Source organism: Oncorhynchus mykiss, chromosome 19 (assembly GCF_057628025.1).
Source record: "Oncorhynchus mykiss isolate SJ-2025 chromosome 19, ASM5762802v1, whole genome shotgun sequence".
Taxonomy (NCBI): Eukaryota; Metazoa; Chordata; class Actinopteri; order Salmoniformes; family Salmonidae; genus Oncorhynchus; species Oncorhynchus mykiss.
Window position 1 is genome coordinate 70,231,750 of NC_143040.1, and position 16,271 is coordinate 70,248,020.

The window sequence follows — 16,271 nt, forward strand, 5'->3', positions numbered from 1 at the left end:
ACCGAATAAGACAGGAGAAGTACTCCAGATATAACAAACTGACCCTAGCCCCCCGACACATAAACTACTGCAGCATAAATACTGGAGGCTGAGACATGCATTTCAATTAACATTTCAATTAACAGGTGTGCCTTCTTAAAAGTTAATTTGTGGAATGTCTTTCCTTCTTAATGCGTTTGAGCCAATCAGTTGTGTTGTGACAAGGTAGGGGTGGTATACAGAAGAAAGCCCTATTTGGTAAAATACCAAGTCAATATTATGGCAAGAACAGATCAAATAATCAAAGAGAAATGACAGTCTATCATTACTTTAAGACATGAAGGTCAGTTAATCCGGAATATTTCAAGAACTTTGCATTGCAGTTGCAAAAAACATCAATATGATGAAACTGGCTCTCATGAGGACCGCCACAGGAAAGGAAGACCCAGAGTTACCTCTGCTGCAGAGGATAAATTCATTAGTTACCAGCCTCAGAAATTACAGCCCTAATAAATGCTTCACAGAGTAGGTAACAGACACATCTCAACATCACAGAGGAGACAGTGTGAATCAGGCTTTCGTGGTTGAATTGCTGCAGAGAAACCACTGCTAAAGGACACCAATAAGAAAGAAGAGACTTGCTTGGGCCAAGAGACACAAGCAATGGACATTAGACCGGTGGAAATCTGTCCTTTGGTCTGATGGGTCCAAATGTGAGATGTTTGGTTCCAACCGCTGTGTCTTTGTGAGATGCAGAGTAGGTGAACGGATTATCTCATGTGTGGTTCCCACTGTGAAGCATGGAGGAGGAGGTGTGATGGTGCTTTATTAAGAATTCATGGCACACTTAACCAGCATGGCTGCCACATCATTCTGCAACGATACGTCGTCCCATCTGGTTTGGCCTTAGTGGGACTGTTATTTGTTTTTCAACAGGACAATGACCCAACACACCTCCAGGCTGTGTAAGGGCTATTTGACCATGAAGGAGAGTGATGGGAGTGCTGCATCAGATGACCTGGCCTCCACAATCACCCCGACCTCAACCCAACTGAGATGGCTTGGGATGAGTTGGACCGCAGAGTGAAGGAAAAGCAGCCAACAAGTGCTCAGCATATGTGGGAACTTCTTCAAGACTGTTGGAAAAGCATTCCTTGTGAAGCTGGTTGAGAGAATGCCAGGAGTGTTTCAAAGCTGTCATTAAGGCAAAGCTACTTGGCTACTTGAAGACTCTCAAATATATTTTGATTTGTTTAACACTTTTTGGGGGGGTTACTACATGATTCAATATGTGTTATTTAATCGTTTTTGATTCTACAATGTAGAAAATAGTAAAAAAAAAAAAATACAAATAAACCTTGAATGGGTAGAAACTTTTGACTGGTACTGAAAACATTTGGAAATTATGTATCTGCAACCATGTCACAGTACTTACAAACACACTGAGTGTACAAAACATTAGGAACACCTTCCTAATATTGAGTTGTACCCCCTTTGCCCCCAGAACAGCCTCAATTCATCGGGGTATGGGCTCCACTAGGTGTCGAAATCATTCCACTGTGATGCTGGTCCATGTTGACTCCAATGCTTCCCACAGTTGGTGTCAAGTTGGCTGGATGTCCTCTGGGTGATGGACCATTCTTGATACAAACACAGGAAACTGATGAGCGTGGAAAAACCCAGCAGCGTTGCAGTTCTTGACACACTCAAACCGGCATGACTGGTACCTACTACCATACCCCGTTCAAAGGCACTTAAATCTTTTGTCTTGCCCATTCACCCTCTGAAATGGCACACAAACACAATCCATATCTAAAATTATCTCAATGCTTACAAATCATGATTTAATAACCTGTCTCTTCCCCTTCATCTACAATGAAGTGACATCAATAACCGATCATAGCTTTCACCTGGATTCACCTGATTAGTCTATGTTATGGAAAGGGCAGGGTGTTCCTAATGTTTTGTACACTCAGTGGTCCTCACTCAACAACAAAAAAAAAAGTATTGTTTTAAAATAACTTTAAAGTGGGGGGAAAAAAAAGTGATTTTTTAGATGACATTTGAGAGATTAGACCGTATTGTTTTGTATCTACAGCTTAAAGTGTTTTTTTTTTTTTTTTGCGTTCCAGTAAAATAAAAATCTAAGCTGGGAGAGCGACGGAAACATACAGATAACTTCACCTCGGGGGACGAGTATGAAGAGAGACTAACTGTCATTTCTACCGTGGACATTTCAGACGCTCAGCCATTTTTTTTATTTATTTAATTAACAAAAGTGTCCAATTAAACCGTCCAACTCCCTCCTTCAGCACTGGGACAGTACGAAGACTGCATATTCCTTCTATTCAAAAACAGAAAATCGTGTTGAGACGTTTTAGAATGGAACATTTCTACCGTGGACGTTTGGGATGAGTTCCTTTTATCCCCTCCACTACACAGAAACAAACAATAGCCCTTCATATCCAACATATTCCCATACCTCTGCCGAGTGTTTGGATCATGAAGTACAGTAGCATTCCCCGGATCGCCAACCCCCCCCCCCCCACCAAAACAACACTTCCAACCCAGCTGTCTGTTGTTGTTGTTGTTGTTGATGTTGTTGTTGTTTATTTTTTTCATTCTTCTTCTGAGACTCATCGGATGTTTTGACTGTGCCCCCCTCACCCCCCATCCCAACTCTCGATGTGAGTGTTAGCCTCCCGGTTGTTAGCTGAAGCTAAAGTTAGCTAAACTCTGACTAGTATTTTGACTGATGTAAACTGAACTGTGAAGTTGTATAATTCTTGAGGATTCTCTCCTCTCTTCACTTCACTGTTCTATCATTACCTGGGCTAGCTGGAGTTCGTTTGGTCAAACTAGCTTTAACTTCTAGCTGAGGCTTAACATAACTAGATAAACTGAAGTGACGTGAGCAGCTAGCTAAACTCAGACTAGCTGAACTGAACTGAATTGTAAAACTATAATATTTTAGAAGATTCTATATTCTCTTCTCTGAGTTACAGTGAGACTATGTCAGCTCAGCATGCTAGTTCAGCTAAACTAACTAGGACTGCTAACTGGGGATAAATAGACGTACTAAACTAGCCAGGACTGCTAACTGGGGATAAATAGACGTACTAAACTAGCTAGGACTGCTAACTGGGGATAAATAGACGTACTTAACTAGATAGGACTGCTAACTGGGGATATATAGATGTACTAAACTAGCTAGGACTCCTAACTGGGGATAAATAGACATACTAAACTAGCTAGGACTGCTAACTGGGGATAAATAGACATACTTAACTAGATAGGACTGCTAACTGGGGATAAATAGATATACTAAACCAGCTAGGACTGCTAACTGGGGATAAATATATGTACTAAACTAGCTAGGACTCCTAACTGGGGATGAATAGATGTACTAAACTAGCTAGGACTCCTAACTGGGGATAAATAGACATACTAAACTAGCTAGGACTGCTAACTGGGAATAAATAGACGTACTTAACTAGATAGGACTGCTAACTGGGGATAAATAGATGTACTAAACTAGCTAGGACTGCTAACTGGGGATAAATATATGTACTAAACTAGCTAGGACTGCTAACTGGGGATGAATAGATGTACTAAACTAGCTAGGACTCCTAACTGGGGATAAATAGACATACTAAACTAGCTAGGACTGCTAACTGGGGATAAATAGACGTACTTAACTAGATAGGACTGCTAACTGGGGATAAATAGATGTACTAAACTAGCTAGGACTGCTAACTGGGGATAAATAGGTGTACTAAACTAGCTAGGACTGCTAACTGGGGATAAATAGACGTACTAAACTAGCTAGGACTGCTAACTGGGGATAAATAGATGTACTAAACTATCTAGGACTGCTAACTGGGGATAAATAGACGTACTAAACTAGCTAGGACTGCTAACTGGGGATAAATAGACATACTAAACTAGCTAGGACTGCTAACTGGGGATAAATTGACGTACTAAACTAGCTAGGACTGCTAACTGGGGATAAATAGACATACTAAACTAGCTAGGACTGCTAACTGGGGATAAATAGACATACTAAACTAGCTAGGACTGCTAACTGGGGATAAATAGATGTACTAAACTAGCTAGGACTGCTAACTGGGGATAAATAGATGTACTAAACTAGCTAGGACTCCTAACTGGGGATAAATAGACGTACTAAACTAGCTAGGACTGCTAACTGGGGATAAATAGATGTACTAAACTAGCTAGGACTGCTAACTGGGGATAAATAGATGTACTAAACTATCTAGGACTGCTAACTGGGGATAAATAGACGTACTAAACTAGCTAGGACTGCTTACTGGGGATAAATAGACATACTAAACTAGCTAGGACTGCTAACTGGGGATAAATTGATGTACTAAACTAGCTAGGACTGCTAACTGGGGATAAATAGACGTACTAAACTAGCTAGGACTGCTAACTGGGGATAAATAGACATACTAAACTAGCTAGGACTGCTAACTGGGGATAAATAGACATACTAAACTAGCTAGGACTGCTAACTGGGGATAAATTGACGTACTAAACTAGCTAGGACTGCTAACTGGGGATAAATTGACGTACTAAACTAGCTAGGACTGCTAACTGGGGATAAATAGACGTACTAAACTAGCTAGGACTGCTAACTGGGGCTGAAGAGAAGTACTTTATGAAATGAAATCAACTGAGCGGAATTAATGATTCTAAACCAGAGGTTCTCAAACTGGGGGCCCCTCATCAATGTATTTGATCTATTCCAGAGCTAGCACACCTGATTCAACTGGTCAACTAATCATCAAGCCCTTGACTAGGTTAACCAGGTGAGCTAGTTCAAGGCTAGAAAATGTTGTGAAACGTCTGGGGGTCCCCCAAGGAGAGGTTGGAGAACCACTGCTCTAGGTCATGCGGTAGTTATTAACACTGGTCCTTGGAGTCTTGCAGGTATTGCAGGGTTTAGTTATACACCAAGCACACCACACCTGACTCTACTGATCACCTCAGCTGCTGAGCTAATTGATCACTATCGTTGACTTGCTATACCACCTACCTGGTCTTCCAGGTATCAAGCAAAGCAGGAAAAACTCATAAACCTGAAGCGCTCCAGGACCGGGGTTGCCCAAAATGTCCAGGTTTTCCAGAAATCCCGGTAGGAGCATTACGGATTTCCTGCTAATTCCCTCCCGATTTCGGGAAACATCCAACCAGGATATCAATTTTTTTTTTAATTACCATAATTTTGCAACCCGACATCTTAACAATTCTACATTCTCTGCTCTGAGCTGCTGTCAAGTTGAGCCATAACAAACCAGTCTGTTTCTACTATCTTTCCACTCTTTGTCATGACAAACATGAGAACAAGGAGGGGAATGTTAGCACAAAACATGTTCTGGATTTCAGGCTAGCTGAGAGGGACAAGAGGGACAGGAAGTGACCAGGAACTGTGTGTGTGTGATGTAACAATGATTTTACTGCAGAAAAAAAAAAATACATGGTGACATTTGTACCTTGTATAGATAGTAACTATTGTTATCGTTATTATAATTATTATTATTATTATTATTATGACTATTATTATTTATGATTAATATAATTATTCCTATTAATGGTATTCTTAATGCTTGCTATGAAATTGACCAGTGGGTTTTTTCTTGTTTATCTCATGACAATGATAAATAAATTACATCAAATAAATTATTATTTGAAAAATAAAAAATAATTGTACAGTTCTATGGCCTCCGATTGCTGTTTTTTGTAAAGACTAAACCGAGTTTGAATTTTAGGGACTGAGCACCTCTCTTTTGGTGGAGGAGTGTGTGCAAGAGAGAGGTGTGTGTGTGTGTGTGTGTGTGTGTGTGTGTGTGTGTGTGTGTGTGTGTGTGTGTGTGGAGAGAGAGGACACTGATTCTCTCCATTGGAACTAGTATTTTTCTAAATCTGTATGCAATCAAATGAAAAACATGAGGTACGTGTAATTGATATGTAAAACAGGAATCTACTAAATCATAAAACACGGTTTTCTAAACACACACACACACACACACACACACACTCACACAAACAAACACACACACACACTTTGATAGCAGCGAGGGCCTATTGTGCAGGGTGAGTGGACGGGGGAGTGCCGTAATTTATCGGATGATACAAAAGAGGTACTTTGGTGGCGAGAGAGAGTGGAGAGAGAAGGAGAGAAAGAGAGAGAGGAGAGAGAGAGAGAGAGAGAGAGAGAGAAAGGGAGAGGGAGAGAAAGAGAGAGAAAGGGAGAGAAAAAGAGAGAGAGAGAGAGAAAGGGAGAGGGAGAGAAAGAGAGAGAGAGAGAGTGAGAGAGAGATATACTAGAGATATACCTCTATCTCCCTCTCTATTACCCCCACCTCTCTAACACCTCTCTCTCTCTCCCTCTGATACCCATACCTCTCTCTCTCCCTCTGATACCCCCACCTCTCTCTCTCTCTCTAGGACCCCCACCTCTCTCTTTAATACCCCCACCTCTCTCTCTCTCTCTCTCTCTAATACCCCACCTCTCTCTATCTCTCTCTCTCTTATACCCCCACCTCTCTCTCTCTCTCTCTCTCTCTCTAGTACCCCCACCTCTCTCTCTCTCTCTCTCTCTAATACAACCCACCTCTCTCAATCTCTCTCTCCTTCTAGTACCCCCACCTCTCTCTATCTCTAATACCCTCACCTCTCTCTCTCTCTTATACCCCCACCTCTCTCTCTCTCTCTCTCTCTCTCTCTAATACCCCACCTCTCTCTCTCTCTCCCTCTAGTACCCCCACCTCTCTCTCTCTCTTATACCCCCACCTCTCTCTCTCTCTCTCTCTCTAATACCCCACCTCTCTCTATCTATCTCTCTCTCTCTCTCTCTCTCATACCTCCACCTCTCTATATCTCTCTCTCTCTAATACCCCCACCTCTCTCTCTCTCTCTCTCTCTAGTACCCCCACCTCTCTCTCTCTCTCTCTCTCTAATACAACCCACCTCTCTCAATCTCTCTCTCCTTCTAGTACCCCCACCTCTCTCTATCTCTAATACCCTCACCTCTCTCTCTCTCTTATACCCCCACCTCTCTCTCTCTCTCTCTCTCTCTCTCTAATACCCCACCTCTCTCTCTCTCTCCCTCTAGTACCCCCACCTCTCTCTCTCTCTAATACCCCCACCTCTCTCTCTCTCTAACACCTCCACCTCCCTCAATTCAATATACTTTATTGTCATGGCAAGTTAAATTACTTACATTGTCAAAGTATACATATAACGAAAATGGTGTGACCAACATAAATAGTAATTATAGTAGTAGGTGAAATGGGATTACCATTAACAGCAGGACCCTCTCTTTTCAAAGATAATTTGTAAAAATCTAAATAAATTGCAATGTCCGTACTGTGAGACGCCTGAGACGGCGCTACAGGGAGACAGGACGGACAGCTGATCGTCCTCGCAGCGGCAGACCACGTGTAACAACACCTGCACAGGATCGGTACATCCAAACATCACACCTGTGGGACAGGTACAGGATGGCAACAACAACTGCCCGAGTTACACCAGGAACACACAATCCCTCCATCAGTGCTCATACTGACCGAAATAGGCTGAGAGAGGCTGGACTGAGGGCTTGTATGCCTGTTGTAAAGGTTCTAGATGGAGAGAGAGATAGAGGTGGGGGTACTGGAGGGAGGGAGAGAGAGAGAGAGGTGAGGGTATTAGAGGGAGAGAGAGAGAGAGAGAGAGAGAGAGAGAGGGGTGGGGGTATTAGAGGGAGAGAGAGGTGGGGGTATTAGAGGGAGGGAGATGTGGGGTATTAGAGAGAGAGAGAAGTGGGGGTATTAGAGAGAGAGAGAGAGAGAGAGAGAGAAGTGGAGGTACTGGAGGGACAGGGAGAGAGAGGTGGGGGCATTAGAGAGAGAGAGGGGTGGGGGTATTAGAGGGAGAGAGAGAGAGAGGTGGGTGTATTAGAGAGAGGTGGGGGGTATTAGAGGAAGCGAGAGAGGGGTGGGGGTATTAGAGGGAGAGAGAGGTGGAGGTATTAGAGAGAGAGATGGAGGTATTAGAGAGAGAGAGATAGAGGTGGAGGTACTAGAGAGAGAGAGGTGGAGGTATTAGAGAGAGAGAGATAGAGGTGGAGGTACTAGAGAGAGAGAGAGGTGGGGGTACTAGAGGGAGAGAGAAAGGTGGGGGTATTAGAGAGAGAGAGAGAGGGGTGGAGGTACTAGAGGGAGAGAGAGAGGGGTGGAGGTACTAGAGGGAGAGAGAGAGGGGTGGAGGTACTAGAGGGAGAGAGAGGGGGTGGAGGTACTGGAGGGAGAGAGAGAGGGGTGGGGTACTAGAGGGAGAGAGAGAGGGGTGGAGGTACTAGAGGGAGAGAGAGAGGGGTGGAGGTACTAGAGGGAGAGAGAGAGGGGTGGAGGTACTAGAGGGAGAGAGAGAGGGGTGGAGGTACTAGAGGGAGAGAGAGAGGGGTGGAGGTACTAGAGGGAGAGAGAGAGGGGTGGAGGTACTAGAGGGAGAGGGAGGGGTGGAGGTACTAGAGGGAGAGAGAGAGGGGTGGAGGTACTAGAGGGAGAGAGAGAGGGGTGGAGGTACTAGAGGGAGAGAGAGAGGGGTGGAGGTACTAGAGGGAGAGGGAGGGGTGTGGTATCAGAGGGTCAGCCTCTAACTCTCTTTCCTCTAATCATGATAAACACACAATGTACACAAAACACACCTCCTCTTAAGCACACACACACACGCTCACCTACACACACACACACACACACACACACACACACACACACACACACACACACACACACACACACACACACACACACAGACACACACACACACACACACACACACGCTCACTCCCGTCTGGCCTTTTTCTGTCGAAACACATCTGAGCAGAGCAACAATAAAACAGCTGTGTTTGTGTTGGCCAGTGTTTTAATCTCTTCCAACCAATCACACACACACACCCAATCACACACACACACACACACACACACACACCCACCGTCCCATAGAGACAGCAGAAGTCTTCTGTAATGGCTGTTATCGGGAGCTGTATGGTGTTATTACTGGGAATAGCTGGAGAGGTTTTAGTGGAAAGAAATAAGCAATGCTGAGTCTAATAGCAGTATGTTTTCATGGTTCATCCTAAGAGCTCTCTAAAGGTATTTTGATTTGCCAGTGTAATGGTTCAGTAACAAGACCTTCAGGCTGAGACCTGAAGACTTTAGCTCAGCGGGCTAACACGATAATATGCTCTCTCTCTCTCTCTCTCTCTCTCTCTCTCTCTCTCTCTCTCCTCCATTCAGCAGCAGTCTGTCTGCTAATCAAACACCAACTGTCCATCCATGTCTCATCCATGTCCAACCTGTTTCCAACATCTGCCCAAGTCTCTTAACAACCCTTTCACATCCTTCTCACAATGTTCACACATTTATAGGCCGTCCATTTCAAATTTATACACCTTATAACCTTGAGATAAAGTGGAGGAGATGAAATATGAAATATGTGTTTATTCTTCTAAATGACAGAACAATAGATGGCAGAGGGAGGAGAGGAGAGATAACGGACAAGGAGAGATAAAGTGGATGGAGGGATTTGGTTTCTCTAAGTTCTGAATAGTGACCAGGGGAAGAATCAGCAGCCTGGACTGAAGTGTGTTTGGAGCTAACGGCCTGTAGCAAGAGCTCCCTGAGAGGACGGACAGACACACACACACACACACACACACACACACACACACACACACACACACACACACACACAAACACACACACACTCTCTCTCTCTCTCTCTCTCTCTCTCTCTCTCTCTCTCTCTCTCTCTCTCACACACACACACCAACACACACACTCTCCCACACACATACAGTCTCACACACACACAATCTCTGTCTCTCACACACACACACACACACACACACACACACACACACACACACACACACACACACACACACACACACACACACACACACACACACACACACACACACAGCCACATACACTGCTGTTACCACAGACATGCCAAGACATTTTCAAGTGTTATCTCCTCAGAAACTTCCCTGACCAATCGTATCTCCTCAGAACCTTCCCTAACCAATCGTATCTCCTCATCTGCAGATGTTCATTCTCATTCTGAACCAGATTCTTCTGGCAGAGACAAGAGATGGAGCCATTAACCTAAACACAAAGAGAGAGAACTGACATTAACAAAATTAGCCAGAGTAACTCTCTCTCTCTCACTCTCCCTCTCTCCCTCTCTCTGTCTCTCTCTCTGTCTCTCCCTCTGTCTCTCCCTCTGTCTCTCTCTCTCTCTCTCTTTCTCCAACTCTCTCTCTCTCTCTCTCTCTCACTCTCTCTCTTTCTCTCTCTCTCTCTCACCCTCTCTCTCTATCTCTCTCTCTCTCTCTGTCTCTCTGTCTCTGTCTCTCTCTCTCTCTCTCTCTTTCTCTCACTCTCTTTCTCACTCTCTCTCTCTCTCTCACTCTCTCTCTCTCTCTCTCTCTCTCTCTCTCTAAAGATAAAAACGTCATACTGCACGCAGCATTTTCCCAGGCTTGTTGGTGATTGGTGACAGTTTTTTCAGAACATTTCTGATCTGGTTTCTCATTGGTTCCTCATTAGCCTGGTCCCAGATCTGTTTGTGCTTTCTAGTCGACTCTGTTGTCATTGGCAAACATGTTTTGCATGACATTTCCATAAGAGTTGGCAAGGCTATTTCCTCCTTCCTTTAAGGTTACGGTTAGATTTAAGATGAAAAATAAGAACAAACTGGACCCACAAATCTCTGTCATACCAATTCATATCCAATAACATCATTGGGATTCATGATGACGTTTACATTCCATAATCGAATGGGATTAACTCAACAGAATTACAGGATTAATTTAATCTGGATTAAATGTAATTTATTAATCTCTAGAGGTCTAATGGGAGACCCAACAGAATTACAGGATTCCTTTAATCTGGATTAAATATCATTTATCAATCTCTAGAGGACTAATGGGAGACCTAACAGAATTACAGGATTCCTTTAATCTGGATTAAATATCATTTATCAATCTCTAGAGGTCGAATGGGATTAACCCAACAGAATTACAGGATTCATTTAATCTGGATTAAATATCATTTATCAATCTCTAGAGGACTAATTGGATTAACCCAACAGAATTACAGGATTAATTTAATATGGATTAAATATCATTTATCAATCTCTAGAGGTCGAATGGGATTAACCCAACAGAATTACAGGATTCATTTAATCTGGATTAAATATCATTTATCAATCTCTAGAGGTCGAATGGGATTAACCCAACAGAATTACAGGATTCATTTAATCTGGATTAAATATCATTTATCAATCTCTAGAGGTTGCTTTGCAGTTACGTCGGAGATATTATATACAATAGTTGAAAGGACAAGAAAATCAGATGAGCGTCTGAAAGTGAAGAAACCCAGAAACACAGGAGTTGACATCTTCTAGTGCCATCTAGTGGCAGGACAGCCCATTAACACTGTGACTACAATAATAATTTTACTCATGCATTCAGTCTTTAAACACACATGAATATCCATGGCCTCTAGCACACTGTGTGTGTGTTTTTGTGTGTAGGGGAGGAGAGGGGTCAATGGAGGGTATTGTCACAAGCCTCATGTTTGATTGCCAGTCCAATGAGATCATTAGAACAGCCAATACAGCCTATCAAGCCTGGTTCCAGCTACTGCCAGCATACGGACACACACACACAAACACACACACACTCACACACACACACACACACACACACACACACACACACGTTGTCCTCTATGCAGACAGAGAGGGGAAATGGCCATGAGCGGTTCCATTTGAATTTGTATCAGTTGATCTTTCAGGTGCTTTTAAATGAGCCTCTCTCTCTTGCTACGCAACAACAGGCCTGCCTGCAACACACACACACACACATGCACACACACACACGCACACGCACGCACACACACACACACACACAAACACCCACACACACACACACGCACACACACACACACACACACACAAACACCCACACACACACACACACACGCACACACACGCCCCCCCACACACACACACACACACACACACACACAAACACACACACACAAACACACACACAGCCACTCATTGCGTATGTTTGTCTGCATTGTGTAAATACAGTTTAACAGGAGAGGTGGATCACATTTGATGGCCTGAAACCATGAGACACACACAGTTTACAATGTTTAACAGTTCTATACAACAACTCTCTCTCTCTCTCCCAAACACTCTCTCTCCCCCTCTCTCTCCCCTCTCTCTCTCTCTCTCTCTCTCGCCCCCTCTGTCAATCTCCCTCCCTCTCTCTCATGCTCTCTCTCCCCTCTCTCTCTCTCTCTCTCTCTCTCTCTCTCTCTCTCTCTCTCTCTCCCTCTGTCAATCTCCCTCCCTCTCTCTCATGCTCTCTCTCCCCCTCTCTCTCCCACCCACTCTCTCTCCCACCCACTCTCTCTCCCCCTCTCTCTCCCACCCACTCTCTCGCCCCCTCTCTCTCCCACCCACTCTCTCTCCCGCCCACTCTCTCTCTCTCTCCCCGACTCTCCCCTGCCCACTCTCTCCCTCCCCCTCTCGCGCTCTCTCTCAAACTCTCTCCCACGCACTCTCTCTCCCCTCTCTCTCTCTCTCTCTTTCTCTCTCTCTCTTCCACCCCCTCTCTCTCTCTATCTCTCTCTCTCCCCCTCTGTCAATCTCCCTCCCTCTCTCTCATGCTCTCTCTCCCCTCTCTCTCTCTCTCTCTCTCTCTCTCTCTCTCTCTCTCTCTCTCTCTCTCTCTCTCTCTCTCTCTCTCTCTCTCTCTCCCTCTGTCAATCTCCCTCCCTCTCTCTCATGCTCTCTCTCCCCCTCTCTCTCTCTCCCCCTCTCTCTCCCACCCACTCTCTCGCCCCCTCTCTCTCCCACCCACTCTCTCTCCCGCCCACTCTCTCTCTCTCTCCCCGACTCTCCCCTGCCCACTCTCTCCCTCCCCCTCTCGCGCTCTCTCTCAAACTCTCTCCCACGCACTCTCTCTCCCCTCTCTCTCTCTCTCTCTTTCTCTCTCTCTCTTCCACCCCCTCTCTCTCCTCCTCGATCTCTCCCCCACCCTCACTCTGTCTTTCTCTCCTCTCCTCTGACTTTGACTGTCTCCTTCAGAGATTTAAGGACCTCAATCAAAAATATATGCATGCACGTGCATGGACAAACACACACACACACACACACACACACACACACACACACACACACACACACAGATTATAGTTTTAATATGTCATACTCTACAGAGAGATTCAATCAAATTCTATTAGTCACATGCTCCGAATACAACAGGTGTAGTAGACCTTACAGTGAAATTCTGAATACAACAGGTGTAGTAGACCTTACAGTGAACTGCTGAATACAACAGGTGTAGTAGACCTTACAGTGAACTGCCAAATACAACAGGTGTAGGTAGACCTTACAGTGAAATGCTGAATACAACAGGTGTAGTAGACCTGACAGTGAAATGTTGAATACAACAGGTGTAGTAGACCTGACAGTGAAATGCTGAATACAACAGGTGTAGTAGACCTGACAGTGAAATGCTGAATACAACAGGTGTAGTAGACCTTACAGTGAAATGCTGAATACAACAGGTGTAGTAGACCTTACAGTGAAATGCTGAATACAACAGGTGCTGTAGACCTTACAGTGAAATGCTGAATACAACAGGTGTAGTAGACCTTACAGTGAAATGCTGAATACAACAGGTGTAGTAGACCTTACAGTGAAATGCAGAATACAACAGGTGTAGTAGACCTTACAGTGAAATGCTGAATACAACAGGTGTAGTAGACCATACAGTGAAATGCTGAATACAACAGGTGTAGTAGACCTCACAGTGAAATGCTGAATACAACAGGTGTAGTAGACCTTACAGTGAAATGCTGAATACAACAGGTGTACTAGACCTAACAGTGAAATGCTGAATACAACAGGTGTAGTAGACCTTACAGTGAAATGCTGAATACAACAGGTGTAGTAGACCTTACAGTGAAATGCTGAATACAACAGGTGTAGTAGACCTGACAGTGAAATGCTTAATACAACAGGTGTAGTAGACCTTACAGTGAAATGCTGAATACAACAGGTGTAGTAGACCTTACAGTGAAATGCTGAATAAAACAGGTGTAGTAGACCTTACAGTGAAATGCTGAATACAACAGGTGTAGTAGACCTCACAGTGAAATGCTGAATACAACAGGTGTAGTAGACCTTACAGTGAAATGCTGAATACAACAGGTGTAGTAGACCTTACAATGAAATGCTGAATACAACAGGTGTAGTAGACCTTACAGTGAAATGCTGAATACAACAGGTGTAGTAGACCTCACAGTGAAATGCTGAATACAACAGGTGTAGTAGACCTCACAGTGAAATGCTGAATACTACAGGTGTATTAGACCTCACAGTGAAATGCTGAATACTACAGGTGTAGTAGAAATGTTTACTTACAAGCCCCTAACCAACAATGCAGTTAAAAAACAAATATGAACAAGAATAAAAGTAACAAGTAATTAATGAGCAGCAGTAAAGTAAGAATAGTGAGACTATATACAGGGAGTACCGGTACAGAGTCAGTGTGTGGGGGCACCAGTTAGTTGAGGTAATGTGTACTTGTAGGTAGAGTTATTAAAGTGACTATGCATAGATGATAACAACAGAGAGAGTAGCAGTGGTGTAAAAGGGGAGGGGCAAGGCAAATAGTCTGGGTAGCCATTTGACTAGATGTTCAGGAATCTTATGGCTTGGGGGGTAGAAGCTGTCTAGAAGCCTTATGGACCTTGACTTGGTGCTCCGGTATCGCTTTCCGTGCGGTAGCAGAGAGGACAGTCTATGACTAGGGTGAACATTTGACCATTTTTAGGGCCTTCCTCTGACACCGCCTGGTATAGAGGTCCTGGATGGCAGGAAGCTTGGCCCCAGTGATGTACTGGTCCGTACGCACTACCCTCTGTAGTGCCTTGCGGTCGGAGGCCGAGCAATTGCCATACCAGGCAGTGATGCAACTGGTCAGGATGCTCTCGATGGTGCAGCTGTAGAACCATTTGAGGATCTCAGGACCCATGTCAAATCTTTTCAGTTTCCTGAGGGTGAAAAAAGGTTTTGTCGTGCCCTCTTCACGACTGTCTTGGTGTGCTTGGACCGTGTTAGTTTGTTGGTGATGTGGACTCCAAGGAACTTGAAGCTCTCAACCTGCTTCACTGCAGCCCCGTCGATGAGAATGGGGGCGTGCTCGGTCCTCTTTTTGCTATAGTCCACAATCATCTCCTTAGTCTTGATCACATTGAGGAAGAGGTTGTTGTCTTGGCACCACATGGCCAGGTCTCTGACATCCTCCCTATAAGCTGTGTCGTCGTTGTTGGTAATCAAGCCTACCACTGTAGTGTCGTCTGCAAACTTGATGATTGAGTTGGAGGCGTGCATGGCCACGCAGTCATGGGTGAACAGGGAGTACAGGAGAGGGCTGAGAACGCACCCTTGTGGGGCCCCAGTGTTGAGGATCAGCGGGGTGGAGATGTTGTTTCCTACCCTCACCACATGGGGGCATCCCGTCAGAAAGTCCAGGACCCAGTTGCACAGGGCAGGGTTGAGACCCAGGGTCTCGAGCTTAATGACGAGTTTGGAGGGTACTATGGTGTTAAATGCTGAGCTGTAGTCGATGAACAGCATTCTCACATAGGTATTCCTCTTGTCCAGATGGGTTAATGGCAGTGTGCAGTGTGATTGTGATTGCGTCGTCTGTGGACCTATTGGGGCGGTAAGCAAATTGGAGTGGGTCTAGGGTGTCAGTTAGGGTGGTGATATGGTCCTTGACTAGTCTCTCAAAGCACTTCATGATGACGAAAGTGAGTGCTACGGGGCGATAGTCATTTAGTTCAGTTACCTTTGCTTTCTTGGAAACAGGAACAATGGTGGCCATCTTGAAGCAAGTGGGAACAACAGACTGGGATAGCGATTGATTGAATATGTCCGTTATCACACCAGCCAGCTGGTCTGCGCATGCTCTGAGGGCGCGGCTGGGGATGCCGTCTGGGCGTGCAGCCTTGCGAGAGTTAACACGTTTAAATGTTTTACTCACGTCGGCTGCGGTGAAGGAGAGCCCGCAGGTTTTGGTAGCGAGCCGTGTCGGTGGCACTGTAGGTGTCCTCAAAGCGAGATTGTCTAGCCCAGCTGATTTGTAAGGGTCCAGATTTTACAGCTCTTTCAGAACATCAGCTATCTGG

General features: G+C 44.7%; 1 protein-coding gene across 3 annotated transcripts in view; it reads left to right on the forward strand.

Moving 5' to 3' along the window:
- LOC110498404 (prospero homeobox protein 1) overlaps positions 1-5,717 on the forward strand; it is a 201,261-nt gene extending 195,544 nt beyond the window's left edge. For 2 of the 3 annotated variants that reach the window (XM_090211640.1, XM_090211642.1), the window contains exon 8: positions 2,112-5,717. The gene's annotated coding sequence lies outside the window, so the exon portion shown is untranslated. The other variant, XM_090211641.1, reaches the window with a different exon arrangement.
- Positions 5,718-16,271: the final 10,554 nt, after the last annotated feature.